Below are 6,146 nucleotides of genomic sequence, written 5' to 3' on the forward strand. Positions count from 1 at the left end.
AGTTTTTATGAACCAGGCCTGGAAATGAGAGGGCAGGATTTCTGCCCATCTTTCATTGGCTAGAATTCAATCACGTGGGCTCACCCAGCTGCAAGGGAATCTGGGAAATGCAGTCTGTGTGCCCAGGAAGAGGAGAATAATTTTTGGTAAATGCCTGCCAGCCTCTGCCAGTGGATCAAAATAAATATTTTAGGGACTGAGCTTGTAGCTCAGTGGTACAGTGCCTATCTAGCATGGACGAGGCACTGGGTTCCAGCCTCAGCACCACAAAAAATAAACTAAATAAATATTTCATCTTCTTGTCCTGACAGAACAAACTCCCTGTCTCAGGCAACAATCCGAAGCCCCATCCAACTTCTACACCAGGTCCAATTCTATACATGAAGCACAGGTATGGATGAGCTCCCCAAGGTTTGGGGATCTATGAACCGAGGCGAATTATCTTCCTTTCCACTGACAATGCACAGTGGTGGGCACAGTAATTGCAGTGAAACTCCTTGGGAAGTGTGAGAGACACGCAGTAGGCCGCAGGCCGTGGCAGCTATGACGTCTTGCCAGGCAAGCACTGAGAAGGCTCCTTTAGCTTGGCAGTGGAGGATTTCTCTGATTTCATCCTGATTATTCTCTCTGCTAAGAAATCCCCGGCACATTGTTCTCCAAAATTCCAGCCTCCCAGCTCTGTCTGAGAAGCTCTTCTTCTTGTTCAGTATTCCCCATGGCCAGATATGAAAACGGTGTTGGGGAGAACTCTCTCTTTTTTGGGGTTGGACAGCTTTAGTGCTTCACCCACTTCCAGCTCCTGCAACTGTGGAAGCCTAAGTGTCATCTGAAAATTCCAACAAGGTTTTGTTTTATTAATTAAGGCTCCATGGGCTTGTGTTTTCATTGGTCGTAAAAGTTCCTTGAACACTTACTAGGCTTCTCCCTTATTTATTTACAGTCAATTCACTGTGTCAGTACTAGGATGTAAAATATTTCCCTTCCCATGCCTATTTTATCTTTTTGTTAGTCTCTCTCCCCTACCTCATCAGCTGAAGAATGACCACCTATGGCATGAATTGTCCAATCGTTGCTGAAGGGATGGAGCACTCTGATTAATCAAAAAGACTTAATGAACATTTACTGATTTTTAGTCTTATCTTCCAACTCTTTGGGGTTTAGAAGCAGTAAGCTTTTCCAATACTGCACAGTCCCAAATTCCCACATCTTTTATTCCCTTTCTACTTACAAACTAATTCCTTTTATGAGTTCATCTTTTTTCTTGAAAAACATAGAAGGGGTAAATAGTGAGTTTCTTGGCAAACAGGGAGGAGCAATAGGTCCCTGGCCCTGGCCTGTCAGAGCTACACAGTGACAAGGTACATGGTGGGGTTAGCCTTTTACGTTCTCACAGATGAGAGTTTTTATAAAATGCTTTTTCCTCTTCACAGTACGGATCTCAATGTCTTTGGCTTCCAATAGTTTCATCACCGCCCACCACCCAACCATTGTCAGTGTCACAGTGGCTTAAGTTTTTTGACAGTAGCACCCACCTTCAGGGCATTTAGAATCACTGAAGCAGATGATTCTAAAATGCCTAATGGTAGGGGCACCCTTGCTCATGGAACAGGGTTGCCTGATTCCATGATAATGGGGAAGGGCACCCTACTCCACTCATTCTGGGACTCAGCCGACAAGGGCTCTGTCACTTCTGAGGTCACTTCATCCTCATCTGTCTGGTTCCAGGATCTTGGGGAAGGGGAAGAGGCACAGCAGATCACTGAGTGTGGTTTTCATATGGGCCAGCTCGGGATGGGTCACTTCAGTACTCACTAAACCATGGTTACACTTCACCCCATGGTGGGTGGGAGCTATAACTGTGTCCAAGTAGAAGAGGAAATGGGATCCAGGGTGGCCAACTTGGTCCAGTTTGCTTAGGACTTTCCTGGAGTAGGCACCAAAAGTCCTGGGCAAATAGGTGGAGTTGGTCACCCTAAAAGCCTCCATTGTATTCTTGGTCCTTGGAAAGTCACCGAGTCTTCCATTTTCTTGGTCACCTGGTCTACAGTGACTGCAAACCACATATTAGGGCATGAATTGAATGTGATTAGGAAGCAATGGGACACATTATTTTAATTGAAATACATGTTGTCCCTGGAAATTGGGGTGTGTGTGTGAGATGCAGCCTTGGGGTATCACATCAACTGTCTCTGCCCCTGAGTCAACTATAAAATGTAATGGCAGGGCCAGAGTACCATGAGGAAATGTGACCTATTCAGCAAAAACTCTTAGAATTCAGAAATGTTTTGCCAAAGGGCTCACCTGAGAAGGAACAGTGAAGGGATGGCTCAGATATTATATCACATAAGGCAAATTTTGCTGGAAAACGAAACAAAAATGACTTCATTGTCCTGCAGGCAGCTGCATAGCTGTCCCTGAGGCCTGCTCCCTCTACTTATCTCCAACACGTAGAAGGTATTCAGTAAATGTTCTCTGAACAGACTAACACGTACCACCAGCTAAAGCTGTGTCCACTTTCTCTAATCCAAAAGGTTTTTCAGATTTGTTTTGTTTTGAGGTGAAAGGTGAGCTGCCACTTTAGGCAGAAGCTTGCTTGTTACAGATAGAAGGAAGATGGAAAGCAGGGGTGGAAATTTGTGACCTGTGGGCTGATCGGCTTAGGAGGTGTGCTTTTATTTGGTCTGCACAATGTTCAGAAGACAGTTATTTCCAGACAGAACCCTGAATTTCTACATCTTGAAAATTGAATGTTCTGGCAACAGGATGGTTGAATTCCCACACGGCAGCTGGATGGAACTGAGTGGCAGCTGAACCCTCCTCAGTTGCCAGTCACTGTACCTTCTGTGCCTTACCTCACTCACTTGGGGCTTTCTTGTCATATCTGGTAGACACTGGAGTCTGAAATAACTGGTTTAGCATGCAGATCTACCTTGGAATATCGTAGCAATTTTGCACATTTTTAGAAGCTCCTGAGTCTTCCAGTAGCTACTGATAGGATTCGATAACTGATCCCATAATTTCAGGCCTGCCTGGCATTCCATAGCACTATTTTATGTAGAACTTTTCTCCATTAAGAATTAATAATTTAAGATATATTTTCTTCACCTATAATTGTTTACTTACTTCCACCAACATTATTTTCAAACATGGACAGTTCCCAGTCAATCCCTTCTCTAATGCACATCAATCAAACAGCTGTCATTTGGCATCATTTCTTAGATACAGAAGAAATGGTGCATTCTGCCCACATTCTCTAAAGAACATTTTCTTCCTATGTGCATTTTCATAATAAAGTTTAAACAGCCACTACTATCATCAAATGCTAAGTCAAAAAGCTCTCAGAAAAATCAAGCTGCAATAGCTTTATTCCTAAGAAAAATATAAAATTAAATACATAGCTGGACACACCTGTAATCCCAGCAACTCGGGAGGCTGAGACAAGAGGATCACAACTCAGTGAGACCTTGTTTCAAAATAATTTTTTTTTTTTTTAAACTGGGATGTAGTTCAGAGGGGAGAGCACTGTCCCAGCAGCAAGGCCCTGGGTTCACTTCCAGTACCCACTAACACACACACACACAGAGCCATGTACACACAACTATGAACAAGAGAATGAATAACTCAAAAGCAACAGCTGACACTGTTTAGAGGGTTGCTTTGAACCCATTTCTGTGCTTTCAGCCTTCTGATATTTGCCTTACGAAACTCCTATGGAGACAGAAGGTCCCCATTTGAGGCATGAGGCCACAGATGCCAACAAGTAACTTGCCCATGGTCACTTAATTAGTAACAGACAAAACTAGTATTAAAACCAAATTAATTTGGTCTAAGAAATTAAATGAACAAACACACACATCACACATACACCCTCCTCCCAAAGTTAGAATAAAATCAAGTCACGGTGGAAAGCAGAGGTTCGAAGCATATAGGACAGGATGTAATCCTCATAATCTGATCCAGTCCTTTTACAGAGGAGAAATCAGGCCTGAGGGGTTCTGAACCTCTTCCTGCCCGCAGAGCAGAGTCTCTTAGCTCCCAGTGCTTGTTCCTCCCCGACACCAGTGCAGGTACCCTGCGGCACATTTCAAACCCTGTTACCTAAGAGGGAGAGGAAACTTCATTTTCTCTGGCTCTCTAATTCTGCCACTATTGCTGTCTGAATGGAGCTGAAGTTAACATCTAAAAGCAGTCATGTTGTCAGGCCCTGCAGCTTCAATTACTTGTTTTACACATTTTATACACGTAAGGACCAGCGGTGTCTGTGTTGAAATTCATTTTCATTTCTAATTTTAGTTATAATTAACTTTTATACATTTCTTGCATAATTTAAAAACTGATTCTGGCATGGCATATTCATCACAAAATGAAGAGTAAATTTTTGCTCTTAAAATATGCAAAAAAAAAAAAAAGCAGTTACTGAACATAGCTAATTTGAAACAGAATACAGACATTCATTAAAATCATGTAAAATTCCTTGGCTTTTCCTTCACTAAACGGCGGTCTGTCCTGCTGCAATTAATGATGTCATGAACACCCACTGTCCTCCAGCATTCCATTCTCCTTAGAAATCTTTCCTGCCCCACAGAACATAAATGTGATACAATCAATTATATAAAATCTACAGGCTAATAAGGCCTAGTTAGGTCTGTAGTAGCAAAACACCTTTTTGAGTATGATTAAATATGTCAATCACCTAAAATACATATAATAAATGAAAGGCACCTTGGGAACATCTTTCAATTTAATAATTAATTCTGACTTCACATACAGTATTTGGCTACCAAAATTTCAAGGGAGTTTTATTTCTTCTCTGGGGAGGAAGGAACTGGGGATTGAACACAGGGGTACTCTACCACTGAGTTACAATCCCAGTACTTTTTTAGAGACAGGGTCGCACTAAGTTAACCAGGCTGGCCTCGAACTTGTGATCCTCCTGCCTTAGCCTTCCAAGCAGCTGGCATTACAGTTGTACACCACTGTGCCCAGGTTCAGAGTTTCACATATTTAATAGAAGGACCGAAAGGATTCTTCAGTAATGGAGAAGAAATTGAGCTTTTCCAAATCCTCCACAATTTCCACATACAATGTTAGGAAATTTCATTTAAAAACATAAAAGATGAAATGACTACTCACTACAGTTTTCCTTTTTGAAGGAAATATAATTACTTCCTAAGTATCCCTTAATTAAGTCAAAATTATCTGATCTTCAAATTAATATGACACAAGATTTTTGTGAGTCCTCTTCAAGTTCCCCAAACATCTCATAGCCAGCAGGCTATGATGGGCAGCTAGTTCACTTCTTCAACACTTCCATTTTCTAACTCACGCATGCCATCTGAGTCTTTTCAGGAGTCTCACGACCCACTCACCTGTCAATTTCCTACAAATGGAGAAGTGATAGATTCAGAAAGTTAAGTCCTTGTCCTATAAGCACTTTATAGAGTTTGTGCATGCTCTGATTCCCATATGGCAAAGGGCTGTTGCTAAGGTCCTCAGGCAGATTATAGACAATTAGCTTTAGGATTCCAGTGTATTTTTAAATTTTGACTTATTTTACATTCTTATAGAATGAGCTGGGAAGGATTCCCTTGATCATTAGGTCCTACCTCAAATCGAGTACAGGCAACCCCTGGAAATCAGGCCTTTTGCTTGGACAAAATAAATTATTGCCCCAGAAGCTAGAAGCTCAGAGCACCCTACAAGAGACATCCCAACCCAAGGCGAAGAGTCCTTAAAGTGGAAATCAGATTCTCTAAGTTTTATTTTCATTCTCTAAGTTTCATTTCAATAAGGCTTACTTCCCATCTGGTTCAGTAAACAATGGAAGATGAAGATATTCATGAATTCCATAATTTTAAAGCCATAGGAAAATTTAAGACATTTATCTTTCAATCCTTTTCATCAGCCCACAGGGGTGAAGTGACTTGTCCAAGACATGCTAGAGTTGGAAGAACTGAGCCATCTTCTCCACTGTCTCTTCTCTTACTAGCCCAACAATGCCATGTCGAGTTCCTTCCACATCACACCCCTACTTTGTCCAGCACTTCTACTCCCTGTCAGGATTTTACTAGCCAAATTGCTTAGCTTAACCTGCAAACAGTTGTGGAAATACCTGCAGTTATGTTCACACTGTAATATGGAAACAC

Source organism: Ictidomys tridecemlineatus, chromosome 6, assembly GCF_052094955.1.
Source record: "Ictidomys tridecemlineatus isolate mIctTri1 chromosome 6, mIctTri1.hap1, whole genome shotgun sequence".
Lineage (NCBI taxonomy): Eukaryota > Metazoa > Chordata > Mammalia > Rodentia > Sciuridae > Ictidomys > Ictidomys tridecemlineatus.